The sequence below is a fragment of the Chiloscyllium punctatum genome, chromosome 14 (assembly GCF_047496795.1).
Source record: "Chiloscyllium punctatum isolate Juve2018m chromosome 14, sChiPun1.3, whole genome shotgun sequence".
NCBI lineage: Eukaryota > Metazoa > Chordata > Chondrichthyes > Orectolobiformes > Hemiscylliidae > Chiloscyllium > Chiloscyllium punctatum.
Genome location: NC_092752.1, coordinates 28159342 through 28181792, shown reverse-complemented (window position 1 = coordinate 28181792; position 22451 = coordinate 28159342). Strand labels below are relative to the sequence as shown.

Genomic DNA, 22451 nt, shown 5'->3' with positions numbered 1-22451 from the left:
ACCTGAGAATGAACAGCATTAAACCTGAGAATGAACAGCATTAAACCTGAGAATGAACAACATTAAACCTGAGAATGAATAACATTAAACTGAGAATGAACAGCATTAAACCTGAGAATGAACAGCATTAAACTGAGAATGAACAACATTAAACTGAGAATGAACAACATTAAACTGAGAATGAACAGCATTAAACCTGAGAATGAACAGCATTAAACTGATAATGAACAACATTAAACCTGAGAATGAACAACATTAAACTGAGAATGAACAGCATTAAACCTGAGAATGAACAACATTAAACTGAGAATGAACAGCATTAAACCTGAGAATGAACAGCATTAAACCTGAGAATGAACAACATTAAATTGAGAATGAACAGCATTAAACCTGAGAATGAACAGCATTAAACCTGAGAATGAACAACATTAAACCTGAGAATGAACAGCATTAAACCTGAGAATGAACAACATTAAACTGAGAATGAACAGCATTAAACCTGAGAATGAACAGCATTAAACTGAGAATGAACAACATTAAACCTGAGAATGAACAACATTAAACTGAGAATGAACAGCATTAAACCTGAGAATGAACAGCATTAAACCTGACAATAAACAGCAGTTTAGAAACCAATTTAGAAACTATTTTAGAAACAAAAAGGGTGATCTAAAGTTAATAAAAAGAGAATGAATATAATTTAGTCAGAAACTAAAATAGATTCTAAGAGCTCCTACAAGCAAAAAAAAAAGGAGACTACTTAAGTAACCATAGGTACTTTGGGACAGGTGAAATTATCACATGGATCTAAGAAATGACAGAGGTGTTCAATGTGGTAAAAACAATCACTGCAGATGCTGGAAACCAGATTTTGGATTAGAGTGGTACTGGGAAAGCACAGCAGTTCAGGCAGTATCTGGTTTTCCTGCTCCTCGGATGCTGCCTGAACTGCTGTGCTTTTCCAGCACCACTCCAATCCAGAGGTGTTCAATGAGTATTTCCTGTCTGTCTTCACAGTAGAAGACACAAGGTATGTATTAGAAATAGAGGATGGCCTGAAGAGTGTGCAAGTGTTGAGGAAGAGAAAACATTAAAGATTCTGAAGGGATTAAAAGCTGAAAAATTCCAAGGACATAGTGGCTTCAGTCCTCAGTCTTTTAAAAGAGGTATTGCAAAGGTAGTGATGACTTTCTAAAATATTCTAGATTCTAGAACAGATTCAGCTGATTGGAAATGCTACTCAGGAAAAGAGGGAAAGAGAAAATATGGAATTACAGATCTGTACTCTGACATGAGCCATCAAGAAAATGCTGAAATATGTTAGGATGTAGGTCTTAACTCACTGAGAAATCTATTGTATGATCAGGCAAAGTTAACATAATTTTACAAAACTGAAGTCACGTTTCACAAATTTATCTTAGTTTATTGAACATTTTTCTTATAAGGTTGATAAAAAGGGTCCTGTAGATCTAGTATGCTTGGATTTTCTTATGATGAGATTCCACACAAAAGTTTAATGTGTAAGACAAGGGCTAATGATTGGAGTGATATATTAGTAAGCATGAAGCACTGAATAACTGATGGACAGGAAGCAAAGAATAGGGATAAATGGTCATTTTTGAGTTGGCAGCCTGCATTCACTGGAGTGCTTGGAGAATCAATACACTGGGCTTCAGCTATTTCTAATCTATATTAATGACTTACACAAAGAGACTGAAAGTAATACATCAAGGTTAGTTGAAGGTACAATGTTTGGATGGTATATAAGTTGCAAGGAGCACACAAAGATATTGTACAAAGAAAGAGGCAGATTCCATGAGTTGGGAATATGAAATATAACGTGAGAAACGCTGAGATTATTCAGCTTGGTGCTAACATAGAAAAGCAGACTGTATATTTTAACAAACATGAAACTTGTAATCTATGATGTTCTGGTACTTGCACAAAGAACATAAAATTAGCAGGTAGACTCAACAAACATTTCAGAAAGGAAATTTCATGTTTGCCTTTGTTGCAAAAAGAGAGAAGGACAAGAATAAAGAAGCCTTACTACATTTGTCCCAGGTTCTGTTACTACTACATCGGGGGTGTTTATATCTACGGAACAAAATACCTGTGTTGGACACTGTTGGTGCAAAGATTGGATCCTAGGTCAAGAGTGTTACCTTATGATGACAGACTCAATAATTCGGGTCTGTACTTTCTGAAATTTGAAACATACAATATTTTGACAAGGAGGAGAAAATGAGGACGGCAGATGCTGGAGTACCAGAGTTGAAAAATGTGGTGCTGGAAAAACACAGCAGGTCAGGCAGCATCCAAGGAGCAGGAGAATCGACGTTTCGGGCACAAGCCCTTCTTCAGGAATATTTTGACAAGGCTTGATAGGATATACACAGGGAGGTTGCTTCACCTGATTGATGGTGGATTGACAGGGGACCTTGACTGTAGTGAATTGTGAAGCAGGCATAAGGGCTGAATGGTCTATACTTGCTTTGATTTCTTTTGTTCTTAAATGTCTTCACTGTTCTTTTCTCCTTTAACATACACCTTCAAAACTGTGTAAACATGCTTTTATCCATCAGCCTTTATATTGCTTCATATGGTCTATTGTCAAATTTTGCTTTATAATGTACTCCTGAAGCACCTAGGATGTTTAAGTACATTAAAGATGATATAAAAATACAGGTTGCTCTTGAACAATAGAGATGAACTTCATATGAGAGATGGGCTTCAGAGCAGATCCTTAGCAGAAGTTTACATCTTAACCCAGTTGAAAATACACTGGACAATCTCTGGAGTGAGAGAAAGCAGCAAGGCTAACAATTTACTTTGTGCTGAATAACAAGTGATTTTCTGTCAGGAGGCACAAGCCCTGACAGAACCCTGAGGGTTGGTATTATTCCTAACTTATTTTCTTTTAGAAATCTGAAATTCCTGGCCTACAGCTGAGATTTATCCTTCAGCTTTACATAGTGATCAGACAACATGTGGCCGAGTATGGTAAAACCCTCTGATCAAATATGACAGAAGATAGGAAACTTTGATTTGAGTATTATTCTCAGAATAAGAAAACCTACCTATTTTCACAAAGTCATTTAATTATGGTTTTAAACTGAACTTAGAGAGTTTTGGAGAGTGAGAGTTTGTGCAGTGTGCACTGTGTGGAAACATGAGCCCTCTTGAGATCAGAGCAAATTCAGACCATGACATAGTGTCTGTTATTTGAAACCTTGTCATGTCCATTCTAATGCCATGTCTTACAGTAAGTTTTTTTGATTTGAATAGTATGCTGTATAACACAATAAAAGCATTAAGCTTTTATAATATTGAATGAAATGCCTTGCAATATTTTAGATGAAAAGGAACTGGTGTACTTACCTTTTCGATCTCTGTCTCGTCTGTGGCTTATTTTGAACCTTGTTTAAAAATAGTAATGAGCTTTGACATTTGTTTTATTTCATGACTCAACAACTAGTCCTAAGTCCTCTTTTGGTCTTTTGTTTTACTGTCAATTTCAGGACTTTGAGGCATTCACATCATCAGTTCGCGATCAACACCAGATTATTCTACAGTAATGTGGAAATCTCAGCTTTATCCTAAGCGCTTTGAAAATTGGCATAAAAGATTGTGATTAGTTAATAAACCTTTTAAAACATTCCTTTTTTCAAAGTTAATGAATTGTTACAATGGCAGTTCTCAAAGTGTCAGTGTAATTAGGGTTGGCTGTTCTGCTTTTCTTTTGGCAGAGTACAATTTTCAATACAAACAGAGTGTACTGACATGTTATACATTAGAGGCAAAAATATTGAAAATAAATATTGATTGACATGTCAAATAAAAAGGCCATGCTGTTAGATATTAATAAATACTGTGAATTGAGGCATTTTAAAGGAATAATTGTTTTGGAAGCTCATTCAGGTAAACCAGACAAAGTGGGGCTGCGTCAGAATGGAAGGATGTGGATTTACTCGAGTAATTTACTGTTTAGTGAACCTCTACTATCACAAATACTCATTGTGGAAAGAGCATTGATGAATGGAGATTTCAGTGATTGTGTCTTTAATGTACTCATATATTTTCTGCTGAAATAGGTTGTCGTGCTCTCTTTATTAAGAGAAGGAAAGGAAAGAAAATAAATAATAATTTACAAGTAAGGTAAGCAGAACTAAATGAACAATCCATCGAATGTGAACATTTACCTTTCTCAAAGGGTCAATTGAATCCCCATTCATTAGAATTGATCCCTACAGTAAATTATGGAATTTAACCATTTACTCTTAAAAGATAATAGAAAGTAGAAATCTTCTTTGTTTGAATCAGCAATGCATTAACATCTTAAAGCAGATTATTAACATCATAATGTACAATTTGATTGACTATTGAGCTAACCTTAATCCTACTTAAAATCTTCATTATTACAACATCTGTCACATTTCAAACCTAACTCAACAATTATTTACTAGTGGTTCGTATGTAGGCTACAAAAACATTCAGATTCTCTTTGTCAATAGGACTTTGAACAAATTAAAGCACTCAAACATTGCAGTGTGCTTTAGATTGCCTTCTGTGCCATAATGTCCTTATGTTGTGCTCTTTAAAATATCTGCTTCACATTTTATCAAGAGTGGTAAATTCACTTTGTTTCTAAAATATTATTATTTTAGAGGCCCAAAATAGCTGTGATTATTGAGCGTATAATTGCTGGTACATCCAGTATCTAATATAAAAAGCAAAGCCAATATACTTTTCATATTGTCTCATATTTACTAAATACCACTATTTACTAAAGAGAAATCTGGTAGCGGCAATTCCTCTGCCTTAGTAGGATGCAAATAAGAAGCAGTTGAGGCAGGAGAATCATTCTGGGTCTATGAAGTAAAGTCGATTTGCTCATCCATGTTTATCATGATACATGGCAAATGAATCATGATTTGGACTGATATTTACATTGACATGTTCCACAATATGCAACATGTGCCTATCTCTGTTAAATTACTTGATGCACAATTGTACTACTATTCTGGGACCCTTTTTGTCAGTGGGATTTGACCCTAAGCCTTCATTCCAGAGATAGGGACAGTACCATTGAGCCATGATATTCTTTCTCTTTTAGTGGTTTAGATGTCTGGGTGAATTAGAAGAAGTATTATACAATCTGTTTGACATAAAGCATCTTCAATATTTACAGAAAAGCACTTAAACACGAGATCACAATAGGTAAAAACAAGGACTGCAGATGCTGGAAACCAGAGTCTAGATTAGAGTGGTCTACAACTAAAAATCTACACCTCACAATGAGGAGTCTGCCATAAAATTCTTATCCGATTGTGGTCTCACCTAGATTAGAGTAGAATTCCTGATGAAGGGCTTTGCCCGAAATGTTGATCTTCCTGCTCCTCGGATGCTGCCTGACCTGCTGTGCTTTTCCAGCACCACTCTAATCTAGGCGAGATCACAATAGGATAAGAATTTTATGGCAGACTCCTCATTGTGAGGTGTAGATTTTTAATTCAAAATAATTGTGTAACAAAGAATATGGGAAGAAGGATAAGGATGGCAACTACATGTATTTCTAAGCAACAGATTACATGGGAACAGCATAACAGTGATGTTTCTTGCTGTAGGTAAGTATTTTCTGCATTTCTTTATGTGTGGAGGTTAATTGCAAAATATTTATTGCATTTGAAATCCTACTGATAACTCACCCATTGAGAAAGATATTGTAATTTCATTTGCATCTCTGCAGTGGAGATTTCAGTTTCATTTACAGGATTTTAAGAATCCCATTGAACAGTCCCCTTAAATTCTCCCTCCCATCCTAGTGTAGAAAGCATACATGTCCTACATTCTGAGTTCCTTGCATTGCCCGACACTCATTTGTCAGTTTTACCTGTTTCCCTTGCTCCTTTCCACCCTGCCCTGCCTTTTTTGTTCTTTTGTTACATCCTTCAAAGGTGAATGCAGTTGCTAAGGTATACCTGTAACAGAATTGCCTGCCACAGCTAGCCTAATTTAAATAATCTAGCTGTTAAGATCTCCAGGAAGTTTCCAATTACTGTTATGCATGCAAGTACCTACTTTGTTATGTATTAAAGCTTCATAAGCCATTTAACCATTTCCTGTAAACAGGACATGACACCCAGGTTGTTTGTGTGGGGGGTGTGCTCAGCTCCAGTAAAAACTACCAGCCGTTAATTTACTCTCAGGGTGAAGAGAGGTGCTGTGCTAAGAAGTAAACTGCTTAAAGGTCTGCTGTTAGACCACAGCTGTGGTGCTAATTTATCATGTTCATTATGGAACTTGCCAGAGCCGCTAACACAGACACTTACGAATGTAGGGGTTGAACATTCTTCAGGTGCAATCTTCATGGAACACTGGAAGGTGGGAACAAAAGAAGGTCATTTAACCCATCAACACTTCTGTCATTCATTGAGATCATGACTGATTTGTGACCTTCCTCATAGAGTCATATACAGCATGGAAACAGACCTTTCGGCCTAACCAGTTCCTGCTGACCATATTCCCAAACTAAACAAGTCCCACCAACCTGCACTTGGCCCATATCCCTCCAAATCTTTCCTATTCACGAACTAATCCAAATGTCTAGTAAACATTGTAACTGTACCTACATCCACTACTTTCTCTGGACATTCGTTCCACATATGAACCACTCTTTGTGTAACAAAGTTGCACCTCATATCCTTTATAAATCTTACTACTCTTACCTTAAAAACATGCTCCCTTTGTTTTGGACTTCCCCACCCTAGGGAAAAGTCTCTTGTCATTCACCTTTGTCTGTACCCCCTCATGAGGCTTTTCTCCATCTCCTTTAATATCTCTGGCTAACAAAAACACAAGGAAATGGGATTTAGGTCAGGACTCCTAAAGTTTGGGTCAGGACCCTAAGTTGTTCAAGTTTAAAATTAAGGGTCTGAGTTCAGAGGCAGCAGTGTTGCTGTGAAGCTCTGAGCAAGTTATAACAATTGTGCTGCTGCTCTAACAGATCCTTATTCTCACAGACCCCCTACTTAACTCTTACAACCTCTACTGAGGAGTCACAGTATAGAGATTATAATGAGGTCAGCCAGCTGGACATCATAGAACATCATAGGTCCCTGATTGGGGATGTTAACCTGGTCCAATCAGGGAGCCTTGGCTGACATAAAAAGGTAAAAACAATGACTGCAGATGCTGGAAACCAGATTCTGGATTAGTGGTGCTGGAAGAGCACAAGCAGTTCAGGCAAAAGGGTCAGGGTCACGGAAACTGACACTGACCTCTGTTGCCGAACTGTGTGTGTGGCAATACTATAACAAGGGCTGTTCATTAGGAAAAAGAAAAGGGGGACTTGATGATGGAATACAGGCGTCCATGGAGTTACTTCACGTGACATTTATTAAACCTTGATATGGGATCACAATGGGAGAAAAGAACAGAAGCAGACCATTCAGCCCTCTGCACCTGCTCTGCCATTTGATAAGGTGATAGCTGATCTGATTGTGGCCTTAACTCCACTTTCCTACCTGTCCTCAAAATCTTTTGATTCCTTTGCTGATCAAATTCTACCTAACGCTGCAATGAATATATTCAATAGTCCAACCTCCACTGCTCTTTGAGGAAGAGAATTTCAAACTGTGAAGTATCTCTGTGAGAGAAACCTAAACTCCTTATCTCTGTCTTAAAAGAAAGGCTTTACTTGTAATCTAGGTAAAGCAAAGAACGCCCCGGGTGCTCACCTTCCACCCTACCAACCTTCGCATAAACCAAATCATCCGCTGACATTTCCGCCACCTCCAAACAGACCCCACCACCAGGGATATATTTCCCTCCCCACCCCTTTCCGCCTTCCGCAAAGACCGTTCCCTCTGTGACTACCTGGTCAGGTCCACACCCCCCCTACAACCCACCCTCCCATCCTGGCACTTTCCCCCGCAGGAACTGCAAAACCTGTGCCCACACCTCCTCCCTCACCTCCATCCAAGGCCCTAAAGGAGCCTTCCACATCCATCAAAGTTTTACCTGCACATCCACTAATATCATTTATTGCTTCCAATGCGGTCTCCTCTACATTGGGGAGACTGGGCGCCTCCTAGCAGAGCGCTTTAGGGAACTTTCCTACTTTTGTACGTAACTGCCCTTGCAAAAAAAGGCTCGCATTCCATTTGCCTTCTTAATCACTTGCTGTACCTGTATATCATGTACCAGGCCAGCCAGACCCTTCTGTCCTGCAGAGTTCTGCAGTCGAAGAGGGTGGTGCTGGAAAAGCACAGCTGGTCAGGCAGCACCCAACGAGCAGGAGAATCGACGTTTCAGGCATAAGCCCTTGATCTGGAATGAGGCTTGTGGCCCAAGGAGGCTGAGAGATAAATGTGAGGGGATTGGGGCTTCAGGGGAAGGTAGCTGGGAAGGCGAGAGCTAGTTGAAGGTGGGGATAAAGGTAATAAGTTGGAGAGGAGGGTGAAGTGGATAGGTGGAAAGGAAGATGGACAGATAGGACAGTTCAAGAGGGCAGTGCTGAGTTGGAAGGTTGGATCTGGGATGAGGTGGGGGCAGGGGAAAAGAGGAAACTGGTGAAATCTACAGTGATCCCATGTGGTTGGAGGACCCCAAGGTTGAAGATGAGGCGTTCTTCCTCCAGGCGTCAGGTGGTTACGGTTTAGTGATGGAGGAGGCCCAGGATTTGGATGTCCTTGGTTGAATGGGGGTGGGGGGGGGGGGGGGGGGGGGGGGGAGTTAAAGTATTCTTTAAACCAGGCAGTGGGGTTGTTTAGTGCGTGTGTCCTCGAGATGTTTTCTGAAACGCTTCACAATTTGGCATCCTGTCTCCCCAATGTAGAGGAGACCACATCGATAACAATGAATGCAGTAGATGATGTGTGTCAAAGTACAGGTAAACCTCTGGCGGATGTGGAAGGATCCTTTGGGGCCTTGGATGGAGTAATGGGGGAGGTGTAGGTGCAGGTTTTGAACTTCTTTTGGTGGCTGGGGAAGATACCAGGAATGGAGGGTGGGTTGATGGGGGTGGGGGGGGGGGGGGCATGGTGTGGGGTGGACCTAACAAGGGGGTCGTGGAGGGAATAGTCTCCCAGAATGCAAGGTTCTGCAGTCTCTTTCCATTCAAATAGCACACTGCTTTTCTGTTCTTCCTGCTACAGTGGACGAGTTCATGTTTTCTCACCTTGTACTTCATCTGTCAGATTTTTGCACAATCACTCAAACGTTTCGGTTTTACAGGAAGGATATTATTAAACTGGAGAGGGTTCAGAAAAGATTTACCAGGATGTGGCCAGGAATGGAGTGTTAGAGATACAGAAATAGACTGGAAAGGCTGGAGCATTTTTCACTGGAACGTAGGTGGTCGAAGGGTGACCTTATTGAAATTTATAAAATCACGAGGAGCATAGATAAGATGAATATCAAGGGTTTTTTCCCTAAGGTGGGGGTTCAAAACTAGGGGGCATATATTTGAGGTGAGAAGACAAGGATTTAAAACAAACGTGGGGGGCAACTTCTTTATACAGAGAGTTGTCAGTGTGTCTAATGAACTGCTAGAGGAAGTGATAGATGCAGGTACAATTACAATTTTTATAAAACGTTTGGATGAGTACACAAATAGGAAAGATTTAGATAGATATGGGCCAAGTACAGGCAGGTGGGACTAGTTCAGTTTCAGATTATGGTGGACTGGTCAGACCCGAAGTGTCTTTTTTCTGAGCTGTATGACTTTATGATCAAAATCAGTTGGCAGACCCTTTGGGCTGAAAGGGGTTGGCAGGAGTTATATTGTTCATCCTTCCCCAACTCAAAGCTCAGTCAGGGACTGATCAGTGAAGGTCTGCCCCAAAACAACAATGTTCTGTGGTGGGATTATGTCAGAATTCAGTCCATCGCTGGAGAGGAAATCTGACCCTCTAGAAGTGCCAGCTAATCCGATTGAGAATAGACAGGCAGGAGGTGGAGAAGTCCTCACTTCACCACACTACCCCCATCACCCCTTTATCTGCAGCTCCCCCTACACCCACCCCCAGTCCTGAAGAAGGGTTACACCTGAAACGTAGACTTCCCCACCTCCTGATGCTGCCTGGCTTGGTGTGTTCTTCCAGCCTCCTGCCTGTCTACCGTGGATTCCAGCATCTGCAGGTTTTTTTTGTCTCTAGCTAATCCAATTGGCTGGACTCTCCAACAGGCTCAGCAGCACCACAGCTGAGTAGTGGTCACTGCCAACATTAGAAGTCAGGTTGACAAAGGAACCTGATAATTATGTTAGCTTCTGTAACATGACATAACATGAGTACTGAATTATACTGAAGCATTTAATGATAATTTTTTACAATGCCTGGTATCTATATGTGTACATTACAATCATGTGCAATTGCTGTACCTGTGCCCAAGCTAAATAATTCCATGTGCTGGTGCATGTTTCCCTCAGTGGTCCAGCTGCACGAGTACAGAACTCATTTAAATGGAGACTGAAAGCTTTGTACCATACAGGTCATATGCTGTGATACCATGATGATTTTATGAGCATGTCCCTTAAAGGTATATTACAAGCTATAACACAACTTTGATACCCATCCAAAAGATGGACAAAGATTTGAGTTCTGACGTATGTGCGATCAGGAAAGAGAAGAAAGGAATTAATGATGTTAGGTGGCAAGATACATCGATGATCTGTATCTATCATGCTGTGATACTTATATTAGCTCCCCTAACATAAATATGAATGAGACCAGGTCAAGTGTTACTAAAAGGTTCAATAAGCTTTAATTACAACATCTTGTATCCATGTTTGTTTTTTATACAGAGGGTAGTTCACATGTGGAATGAACTTCCTGAGGAAGTGGTGGATGTGGGTACAATTACAATGTTCAAAAGACATTTGGATGGATACATGTGTAGGAAAGGCTTGGATGGATATGGGCCAGGAGCAAGAAGATGGGATTAATTTAGTTTGAGATTATGGTTGGCATGGACTGGTGGACTGAAGGGTCTATTTACATGCTGTATGACTCTATGGTTTAGCTTTGTTGGCTGGATGGTTGGTGAGTGATGCCAGAAGTGTTGGTTCAATTTCTGCACTGGCTGAAGTTACAATGAAGGATTCTCCTCTCACCTTGCCTGAGGTGTGGTGACCTTCAGGTTAAACCACCACCAGTTGTCTCTCTCTAATGAGAGAACAGGCCTATGGTCTGGGATGAGTATGATGGTTTTATCTTTACAATCACAAATATCTGTGTGTCTGGGCTCAAGCTGAGTAATATGGATGTATAATAGCACGTCTTTGTCAATATGTCCTGCTGCAAGAAGACAGAGCTCAGTCGGACAGAGACCACAATCTTTATACCTTGAGGTCGCAAACTGTGAGGTGATGATGAAATAAGCATGTCCCTCAAAGTTATGCTGCATATTGGCATTCCCTTTTTCCAAAGAAATCTCTGATACCCATCATTGAACATAGGCTCGTGCAATTGAAAAATTACAGACATGTAGAAATAGAGTTAACGATAGTGTAACATTTTGGAGGTTTGACAACTCACCCTGATCTGGTGATCATATACCCATCTGAAGAAATATACGTTTTTCTTGGTTGCTCTTGAGTGATGATTTGGTTGTCTTGCTTCTGGTTGCTGTCACTAAGCATCATTGTATAATCACAGTTGTCAGAATTTCTCTCCTCTCTCCGCATGCATGATTGACGTATCATATATTTGTTTGAGTTGGCTCCTGTTCCTTCGGAAGGTAGCACAATGATTGCAGTGAATTCACAGGAGCTGTGCTGATCGCAGTGCTTAGTAACCTTTGCTGTTTTCCAGGTATTGGTGACTGGATTTCAGACTCGCACTCTCTGTCTGGTGTGTAGTTGTCGTCATTCACTGCTTGCTCACTGATAGTGTATCTGCTTCATTCTCCTTTGTCTGTGAAGAGACATGTCCTGTGCTTCTTTCGTTATCAACACCATGGGGGTGTTTTGAATTGCACGAATGGTTACAATGTTGAGATTTGTGTTTACTGGTATTCCTGCCACTGATTGGCCATTGTTATCTACCAAATAGATTCAATTAGATTAGATTAAACTGAATTCTGTACAGAATGGAAACAGGCCCTTCGGCCCAACAAGTCCACATCGACCCTCCGAAGAGTAACCCACCCAGACCCATTCCCCTATCTTACCCCTGACTAATGCACCTAACACTATAGGCAATTTAGCATAGGCAATTCACCTGACTTGCAAATCTTTGGATTGTGGGAGGAAACTGGAGCACCCGGAGGAAAGCCATGCAGACACGGGGAGAATGTGCAAACTCCACAGTCGACCAAGATGAGAATTGAACCCGGGTGCTTGATACTGTGAGGCAGCAGTGCTAACCACTGAGCCACCATGTTGGCCCAATATCAGGAATCAACATAGTTTTCAGGAATCAACATAGGCGGTATAGTAAGTTTGCAGACGATACCAAAATTAAACGTGTAGTGGATAGCGAAGACATTTACCACAGAGTATAATAGGACTGTGATCAGATGGGCCAATGAGCTGAGGAGTGGCAGATGGAGTTTAATTTATATAAATGTGAGGTGCTGCATTATGGAAAAGCAAATCAGAGCAGGATTTATACACTTAATGGTAAGATCCTGGGGAATGTTACAGAACAAAGAGACCTTGGAGTGCAGGTTTATTGTTCTTTGAAAGTAGAGTCAAAGTAGGATAGTGAAGAAGGCGTTTGGTATGCTTTCCTTTATTGGTCAGAGTATTGAGTACAGGAGTTGGGAGGTCATGTTGTGGCTCTACAGGACATTGGTTAGGCCACTTTTGGAATCTTGTGTAATTCTGGTCTCCTTCCTATCAGAAAGATGCTGTGAAACTTGAAAGCATTCAGAAAAGATTTACAAGGATGTTGCCAGTGTTGGAGGGTTTGAGCTAATAGGCTGAATAGGCTGGGGCTGTTTTCCCTAGAGTGTTGGAAACTGAGGGGTGACCTTATAGAGGTTTATAAAATCATGAGGGGCCTGAATAGGGTAAATAGACAAGGTTTTTTTCCTTGGGGTCAGAGAGTCCAGAACTAGAGGACACAGGTTCAGGGTGAGAGGGGAAAGATGTAAAAGAGACCTAAGGAGCAATGTTTTCATACCAGGGGAAGTGGTGGAGGCTGGTACAATTACAGTATTTAAAAGGCATCTGGATGGGTGTATGAATAGGAAGAGTTTAGAGGGATATGGGCCAGGTGCTGGCAAATGGGACTAGATTAGGAGGGGATATTTGGTCGGTATGGACGAGTTGGACCAAAAGGATTGTTTCCGTGCTGTATATCTCTATGACTCTATAACACCAAATCAAATGAGATTCATTTTCATTTCATTGCAAACCGAGAAAAACAAATAATTATTTTACATTAAACAACAGCCATATTCAGGCACTCATTCATAAAGCCTTGTATCTCATCAGTTCACCCACATAATTTATGTCATACGGAGTTGGGTTCAGTCAGATATCTGGAGGTTATTAATAACTAATTATGTACACCAATGTGACATCTCAGACTTACATATACAGTCTAAGCTATATGTTATTTAGATTATTCTTATATTACATTCATAGTTGACTGGATACTAACAGATTAACCTTATGCTTGTTGGAGTTGAGAAGATAGTGGGAGGGCAGACGGTGCATTTACAATAGCCTCTCACCCCAACTTCAAACCCACTATCAGGGAATGGAGGAGGGAGTGTCAAAAAACCCAAAAGAAATTGCAAGTTCTAACGCTCAGTTCAACCACATGAATAACAATTCAGGTGGCATGGTGGCACAATGGTTACTGCTGCTGCCTCACAACACTAGTTCGATTCCAGCCTCTGGCAATTGTCTACATGGAGTTTGCACATTCTCCCCATGTCTGCATGGGTTTTGTCTGGGTGCTTCAGTTTCCTCCCACAGTCCAAAGATGTGCAGCTTAGGTGAATTGGCCATGCTAAATTGCCCACGTGTTCATGTGTAGGTTAGGTGCATTGGCCATGGGAAATGTAGGGTTACAGGGAATGGGTAGGAGGATGGGTCTGGGTGGGATGCTCTTCAGAGGGTCAGTTTGGGCTGAATGGCCTGTTTCCACATTGTATGGATTTCTATGGAAAAACAATTGAGTTTAGATGGAAGGATCTAACAAACTTGTGACAAATTTCAATTAGTATCGATGGATGTAATTTGCATCTGCACAGATACAATGCACTAAAATCGAATGTAGTATTAAATAATAAAAATCTAATTTCCTTTCTCACCACAAAATGAATTGTAATTCAGTGAGACGATTATCAAAGATTTAATTTGTAAATGATGTGGGTGTTTTGCCATTACAAGAATTTCATTGAAGTGACTGCACATTTCTAATTACCCAACATGTTTGAACTTGTTATTCTCACCCTTTTCCCTCTCATCATTAAGGATTATTTGAAATCTTAGCTTTGGGGAATCACACAGTCTGGAAGATCAATTTGGATATTAGCTGGTTATACTGAGATACAAAGAAGTGAATCATTTGAGAATCCTGATGACTCCATAAACCTCAAAAGCAATTCTCTGTGAAGGCCTTCCACAATTCCTCCAATGGCTCAACTAAGAGAGAAAGAGACAGACAGAAGATGCATGTTGAATGGAGAGGAGACTCGAAGTCATATCACCTCGCTCTGCTCTCAAAATCATTTGCAGATGGGTCAAGAGTATTCAAATAATGCCCAGAAACAAGTTGCTTACCTGTATTTGCTGTTGTGCAACAGCACATGATGTATGTTAGAGTAATATCCCAACAATTAAGGAGAGTCAAGGGGCAGAGTTGAGTATGGTGGTCATTACAAAGGAGAGCGTACTTGATAAGCTGAAAGATCTAAAAATTGGTAAATCTCCTGGCCCAGATGGGCTACATCCTAGAGTTCTGAGGGAAGTGGCTGAAGAAATAGTGGAGGCGTTGGTTGCAATCTTTCAAAAATCACTGGAGTCAGGACACGTCCCAGATGATTGGAAAATCGCTGTTGCAATCCCCTTGTTCAAGAAACAATCAAGACAAAAATGGAAAATTACAGGCTGATTAACCTAACCTCAGTTGTAGGTAAAATTCTAGAATCCATTGTTAAGGATGAGATTTCTAAATTCTTGGAAGCGCAGGGTTGAATTAGAACAAGTCAGCATGGATTTAGTAAGAGGAGATCGTGCCTGACAAACCTGTTAGAATTCTTTGAAGAGGTTAAAAGTAACCTCCTTCAGACACTCTGTCTGTATTCCTGATGAAGGGCTTTTGCCGAAACGTCGATTTTACTGCTCCTTGGATGTTGCCTGAACTGCTGTGCTTTTCCAGCACCTCTAATCCAGAATCTGGTTTCCAGCGTCTGCAGTCATTGTTTTTAACAAGATTGTTAGACCAGTGAAATCCAGCAGATGTTATCTACCTAGATTTCCAAGAGGCCTTTGATAAGGTGCCTCACGGGAGGCTGCTGAGTAAGTGTTTGAGGTGAGCTATTGGCATGGATTGAGGATTGGCTGACTGCCAGAAAGCAGAGATTTGGGATAAAAGATTCTTTTTCGGAATGGCAGCTGGTGACCTGTATCCCACGGGGTTCAGTGTTGGGGCCGCAGCTGTTCACTTTACATATAAATGATCTGGATGAAGAGACTGGGGGCATTCTGGCGAAGTTCACCAATGATACAAAGTTAAGTGGACAGGCAGGTAGTTCTGAGGAGGTGGGGAGGCTGCAAAAAAGATTTAGACAGTTTAGGAGAGTAGTCTAGGAAATGGCTGATGAAATTCAATGTAAGCAAATGTGAGGTCTTGCACTTTGGAAAAAAATGAACACAGGCATGGACTATTTTATCAACGGTGACAAAACTCATAAAGCCAAAGTACAAAGGGATCTGGGAGCGCTAGTACCGGATTCTCTAAAGATTGTCTTGCGGGTTGAGTCTATGGTTAAGAAAGCAAATGTAATGTTGTCATTTATTTCAAGAGGGTTGGAATGTAAAACCAGCGATGTGCGACTGAGACTTTATAAAGCTCTGGTTAGGCCCCATTTAGAATACTGTGTCCAGTTTTGGGCCCCATACCTCAGGAAGGACATACTGGCACTGGAGTGTGTCCAGTGGAGATTCACACGGATGATCCCTGGAATGGTAGGCCTAACAAACGATGAACAGCTGAGGATCCTGGGATTGTTTTCATAAGAGTTTTTAATGGTTGAGGGGAGATCTAATAGAAACTTACACGATAATGCACGGCTTAGAAAGGGTAGACGCCGGGAAATTGTTTCCATCAGGTGGGGATACTAGGGCTCGTGGGCACAGCCTTAGAGTTAGAGGGGGTCAATTTAAACTGGAAATGAGGAAACATTTCTTCAGCCAGAGAGTGGTGGGCCTGTGGAATTCACTGCCACAGAGCACAGTGGAGGCTGGGAATTAAATGTCTTCAAAGCAGAGATTGATAAATGATTAATCTCACAAGGAATGTGGAGAGTGCTGGTAAGTGGCGTTAAAATGCCCATCATCCATGATTAAATGGCAGAGTGGACTTGATGGGCCAAATGGCCTTACTTCCACTCCTAATTCTTATGGTCTTATTAAAAATAGATATTAGCAAATGCATTTCAGTGTTGAGTTACTGTGAGGAATGTATTGCAAATATTGCTCATTATAACCTATGACAACGTCTATGTCTGTAAATGTAATGCAAATCAATTTAGTTTTAACACTTTTAAAATAAAATTTATGCAATTTAGAAATTTAAGTTTAACTGTCCCAGGATTGCATTGTGACTGATGGACAGATTCTTTAAAAAGACCATTATCATCCCACGGGTGTCTCACACAATTGCCCAGCAATTCTGATGGGGAGACAGCTGTCGCAATAATATACATTGGAATTATGTGTTGAGACCATTCAGAAACCTCGATGCAGATGACTCTGGGGAATTGTCCAGGAAGTTGAAATTTCCTTGGGCAATTACCCAGCATCTGGAACTGTTCTGAAGTAGCCCCGATTCTGAGATTGAGTCAGAGACTGCAGTGAGTTCTGACTCAGTTAAGCTTAATAGTTATTCAGGAGAAATTGCAGGATTTAAAAGCTTTTCTAACACCTGGTAACTATTAAAGCTGAATTCCAGGCTTAAAATCTCCTTCCCACAATCCAGCCATGCAGGACCTGGCAAGCACCCCATTCCCTGTCATAGAGTCCTACAGCATGGAGACAGGCCGCTTGGCCCAAACTGGTCCATGCTGACCAAAATGTCCATCACTGCTAACCCCATTTCCCTGCACTTGGCACACATTCTTTTAATCCTTTCCTATCAATGTATTTGTCCAAATGCTTTTTAAATGTTGTTAATGTCCCCACCTCAACCACTTCCACTGGCAGCTCATTCCATTTGTGTCCCACCCTGTGCCCCTCAGGTTCTCTTTTATTCTTTTCCCGTTTATCTTTAACTGATGCCCTCTTATTCTTGATTCCCCAACACTTGAAAAAAGACTGAGTGCATTCACCATATCCATGCCTTTCATGATCTTATCTACCTCTATAACATCCCCCCTCAGTCTCCTACACTCTAAAGAAAAATCTTCTATCTTGTCCAACCTCTCCCTAAAACTCAGACTCCAGGCAACATCTTTGTAAATTTCTTCTTTCCAGTTTAATAACATCATTCCTACAACAAAGTCCTATATAACTACAACATAACTTCCCAACTTTGATACTCAGTGCCCTGACTGATGAAGGCCAGTGTGCCAAAAGCTTTCTTCACTGCCCTGTTTACCTGTGACTCTACTTTCAAAGAACTGTGAACCCGAACTCCAAGATCCTGCTGTTCCACTACATTCTTTAAGGCCCTACCATTCACCATGAAACTCCTATCTTGATTTGACTTTCCAAAATGCAAGGTCTCACACTTACCTATATTAAACTGCATTTGCCATTTCTCGGCCCACTTCTGCACTGATCAAGATCCAGTTGCAATTTCTGATACCTTCCTCACTGTTTTTGATACCACCTATTTTAATGTCATCAGCAAACTTACTGATCATGCCTTGTATGTTCTCATCCAAATCATTGATATAGATAACAAACAGTAATAGGTCCAGCCCTGTCAGATCCCACAAACCATCATGACTAGATTCCCTCGAATCCCAATTCCATCAGATCCAATGTTTCCAACTCAACACTCTCCATATTCCCTGATTTGACCCTACCAGGCCCAATATCCCTTTGTCCTTTCCTGTTGGCCATAATCTCTTTTCCTCTGCCTCACTGACCTGACAACCACACTCAATACTGCTACATCTAACACCACCTCTGACCTGCCCCCTAGATTATCATAAGCACTCATCCACTCCCTTGACACACAACTCCTACAACACCCACTTGTTACCCTGACTTCCTCACACAATTGGCAACCTAACCTGTCATTTACCCAGCATCCTAACGTCTTCACCTACCTCACATACTATCTCCTCACATACTGACCCCTCTTCAAAACAGCTCCCAATACCGAATCACTTACTGTCTTAACACTACATTTTCCTCACATTATAACCTTTTCCCAGAGGCTACAGTTAAACCACAGAATATGGCACTTCCTGCTGAAAAGGGAATGTGGTTTCCATGGAGATTCACTTCTCTGCTGGCTGTGTGCATTTCTGGTTTTGTCTCTGCTGCTTTAGAACACAAGGCTCCCGACCAGGAAATTTTAGGCCAAGCTTAAGAAAACATAAATGTCTTTTTTTGTCACTGGATTGGAAATAATGGTTTTTGATACTGATTGAAAAATTTCAGCCATTGTTTTATCAGGTTGGTTCACACAGGAATATGTACAATAAAGCCAATGCATCATCTATTCTGTATGTGAAACTACGTTTTGGAACTGAATAACATCAACTCCAAATTAGGAAGAGACACATTCTCAGTTTCTATCTGGAAAATGTGTACAGACAGCGAGAAGATGGCAGGTATTTTTTCAATTAATTCATGGGATGTAAATGCCAATTGTAAGATCAGTGTTAATTGTCCGTTTTTAAATGCCTTTGAAAATTCTTGGATAAAACTGAAAGGCTTTCTTGGCCACTTCAGAAGGCAGTTCAGAGTCAATTGCATTGCTGTGGGTCTAGAGTCACATATAAACCAGACCAACAAGGTTGTTAGATTCCTTCCTTCAAAAGTGGAGCAGATGGGTTTTTACAACAATCTTGTAGTTTCATGGTCAATATTATGGATATGAACTTTATATTTTGTGTTTAATTAATTAATGAGTGTAAGATCTCCAACGAAATTTTAATTTTTCTCCCCAAATCATTGGTTGGAACCTTAGGGTTACTAGTTCAGTTACACAACCACTATGTAACCGTATTGCTACTGTAATATTTTCCATGTCCAAACAGGTTACTAATACTGACTGCTGAATTTTCTTGTGGTGGTTGATAGGTATAGTGACTGACAACAATTCGGGTAGAGGATGGTAGAGGAATAAAGGCACATAGCATTGAGATGCCAGTACATTTTGCTGCCTAACCTTTGACTCCTTATCTGTTATTATCCACCTTTATTGCATAGAAAAAAAGGATGTGTTTGAAAATAAGCTGACAACATCCCCAATAGATTATCATCCTATCCATAAACAAGAAAATCTATTTCAATCACTTCTACCCCCTATCATAAAAGGACCCAGAATATGTCAATCCAACTTCCCCCTCTAGGATGAAATCAACGCACAGATTTGGCCAATCAGATATAGTAATGTCCTTCAGAAATGTCTTGGAATTTGTGTCAGCTTTATACAGCAATATAACTGCAATGAGGAATTGTAAAGTTGGAATCACAGAATCTGAAAGTATTAAAGGAGCCCTATACAAGGAGGCCATGTGACTAAGGTGATCCTTTAACAAGTTAATGTTGTCCTTGGTGATTTTTTTCACAGAGGTCGTAAAAGACACAGACTCTGAAAAGTCTAAATTGAAGGGTTTTAGGGACAGTTTGATTATAGTTAACAGATACTGCCTCAAGCAACAGGCTTTCAAGTTTTTGAAATAAAACTTGTACAATGAAAGGGGAGTGGCCAGTTCTCCCAGCTCAGCTTTTCTCTGGTTTGGTTAGGTTTTTAGCAGTAGTGAAAAAAAAGCTGCTGGACCCGCAGATACAGGTCCAAGCAGATGTCTTTCTGACTTCTCACCAGAAAGAACCTGTGTCTTACTTTCCCTTTGGCGCCAAGGCATGTTTATGGGGATTGTTGCAAGTATTGGGAACAGTATCATTATGTTGGGATAATCTGTTGGGTTTTTGGATAGGTTAAGTTATTCTGTATTGTGTTCTCTTTTGTCAGTGTTTCATCCAGTAATCTTGTAAATAAATACTGTTTTATTTTAAACTAAGTGGTTTGGCTAGTTGCATCCCCCCTGAATATCCACTCTACATCAGCTTAAAACAATTAGCAAAGTTAGGGTCTGGGCTACCTTCTTGAAATGTTTTGAGGGGGTCTGGCCTGGTCCATAACAGATTGGAAGCTTGTCCGGGATATGGTCTATAGTTCTGATTTGGGATTCAGGTTGTTGGACTTGAAGGCAGTGAGTGGTAGATGTTAGTGTCTTTTGTTCCAGGTGTTGCATTTGATTGATTTAAACAGTGCTTGGGATAGCAAGGGCTCTTTCAGTCACCAAGAGTTTTCTGGAGGTGGAAGAAATGTCCTTGGGGGTTTTGCAAAAAGTGATTAAGGCTAAGCTGCTGGAATTACCAGACAAGCTGGAGTTGGAGCTACCTCCTTCCGTGAGGAAAGGAGAGATAATTACAGCAATAGCTCAGCATTTACATTTACCGGAAACACCATCAGAATCTTTAGGGATGGCTAAAATTCAATTGAAAATGAAGCAACTTGAGTTAAATGCAAAAGACAAGGAAAGGGCAACAGAAATGAAACACATTGAATTACAACTAAAAGAAGAGAAAAGAGAAAAAGAATGAAGTGCTTTAGCAAAACAAAAGGAAAGAGAGAGAAGAGAGAAAAAGAAAAAGGGAGGAAAGGAAGAAAGAGGAGTTTGAACTTCAGAAATTGGCACTTAGACAAGAAAGAAGTGTGGTGCTGTAAAAGAAGAGTCGATCAGGCAGCATCTGAGGAGCAGGAGAATCGATCTTTCAGGCATTAGCCCTTCCTCAGGAGTCCTGATGAAGGGCTTATGCTTGAAAGGTCAATTCTCCTGCTCCTCAGATGCTGCCTGACCGACTGTGCTTTTCCAGCACCACACTCTTCAACTCTGATCTCCAGCATCTGCAGTGCTCACTTTCTCTCATTTACACAGGAAAGTCAGCTTAAAAGGATGGAGATGAAGTCCAAAGGTAAGCTTAGTGAGGAAGAGAATGAAGATGAGCAAACCCATGGTAGCCAAAGGCCTAGTGTGAAACTGTTTAAATATATTCAAACATTACCTAAATTTGATGAGAAGAATGTGCAAGCCTTTTTCATCTCATTTGAAAAGGTGGCTGAACAAATGTGGTTGTCAGCGACCATGTGGGTTTGTTGATTTAAACAAAGTTTGTAGGTAGAGCTAGTGAGATATTCGCAATACTATCGAGGAGGTATCTGGGCCGTATGAGGATCTGAAGAAAGCCAGCTTAGGTGCATATGAGCTTGTGCCAGAAGCCTGCAGACAATGTTTCAGGAATCTAAGGAGGGACCCTGGACAAACCTACACTGAGTTTGAAAGGATCAAACAAAGTAATTTTGATAGGTGAATAAGGGTATTGAAAAGACAGCAAACCTATGACACTCTTAGGGAGACGATTATTTTGGAGGTGTTCAAAAATTCACTTCCTTAAGTAGTGAGAAATCATGTGGAAGAGCAGAGAGTTAAAACAGCAAGATTAGCAGCTGAAATGGCTGATGGTTATGAATTGGTCCATAAATCAAAGTTTGGCTTCTGAAGTCAATTTCAATCCGTGAGGGACAGAAATGGGGGAAAAAGAGAAATCCTGGCGTGGAAAGGGAAAGGTAGACCTCGGTCATAAAGATAACTTACCACAGGGGAAAAGGAAACCTTTGAAGGGGAAATAGAAGTTAAAAAGCTCCAGTGTTTTCACTGCAATAAAATAGGCCACATGAAATCACAGTGTTGGTAGGTTAGGAAAAGCACTGGGAAGCCAGATGTAGGAAAATAGGATAAACCAGTGAATTTTGTTGGAGTGGTAACGGAAAGCACAATGGAGGCTAGAAAGGTGCACCTGAATGCATGGTCCCGACGGAGATTGGTTAAGGAGGAAGTGCCAGGTCTTCTTAAACCATGTACCTGTGAAGGTAAAGTTTACTCGCATAGACCAGGGGCAGCAGGTAAAGAGGTTACAATATTAAGAGACAGAGCATTCTCTCAATCTGTGATGTTGAAAGATGAGGAAATGTGTATCTCTGATGACTATTGCCAATAAAGGTACTAGTAATGGGAATTCACAG

General features: G+C 40.7%; 1 protein-coding gene across 1 annotated transcript in view; it reads left to right on the top strand.

The window, feature by feature from the left end:
- Positions 1-18946: 18946 nt before the first annotated feature.
- LOC140485677 (ETS-related transcription factor Elf-2-like) overlaps positions 18947-22451 on the top strand; it is a 176042-nt gene continuing 172537 nt past the window's right edge. Inside the window, exon 1 of the mRNA XM_072584084.1 lies at positions 18947-18969. The gene's annotated coding sequence lies outside the window, so the exon portion shown is untranslated. The remainder of the gene's footprint in view (positions 18970-22451) is intronic.